This window comes from Etheostoma spectabile, chromosome 4 (genome assembly GCF_008692095.1).
Source record: "Etheostoma spectabile isolate EspeVRDwgs_2016 chromosome 4, UIUC_Espe_1.0, whole genome shotgun sequence".
Lineage (NCBI taxonomy): Eukaryota > Metazoa > Chordata > Actinopteri > Perciformes > Percidae > Etheostoma > Etheostoma spectabile.
In genome coordinates this window covers 35,296,601-35,297,056 of record NC_045736.1, presented here as the reverse complement: position 1 = coordinate 35,297,056, position 456 = coordinate 35,296,601, and the positions used below count along the sequence as shown (strand labels likewise).

At 44.5% G+C, this 456-nt stretch overlaps 1 protein-coding gene across 3 annotated transcripts in view; it reads left to right on the top strand.

Moving 5' to 3' along the window:
• zbtb40 (zinc finger and BTB domain containing 40) overlaps positions 1-456 on the top strand; it is a 21,536-nt gene that overhangs the window by 7,627 nt on the left and 13,453 nt on the right. The gene's annotated exons all lie outside the window — the stretch shown is intronic.

Genomic DNA, 456 nt, shown 5'->3' with positions numbered 1-456 from the left:
CAGTCCCACAATGAGCTTTCCTTAGGATGTGCCATTTCTGCAGCTTTTGCAGAGGAGGGGGGTGTGGCTTTGACCAACTTCCACTTTGCTTGTTTGAAAGCCATGATGTCTCTTTCTCATGGGTGGGCCAAATTATTTGTGCGGGAAAAGCAGAGAAAGCGATGGTAACCCTGCCCCTTATGACCTCATAAGGAGCAAGATTCCAGGTTGGCCAATCTGAGGATTAAACACACTTTGATATTAACGATATTTTAAATGAAAACGGTAATTGTTATTGTCAACATTTTTATCATTGTTCACCATTAACCGAGCCCTGGGTTTCCTGCTCTGCCTTTAAGAAAATTAAAAGCTCAGATGGGCCAGTCTGATATCTTGCTTATGAGGTCATAAGGAGCAAGGCTACCTTTCCTTTCTCTGCTTTGCCCGCCCAGAGAATTTGGCCCACCCATGAGAGAG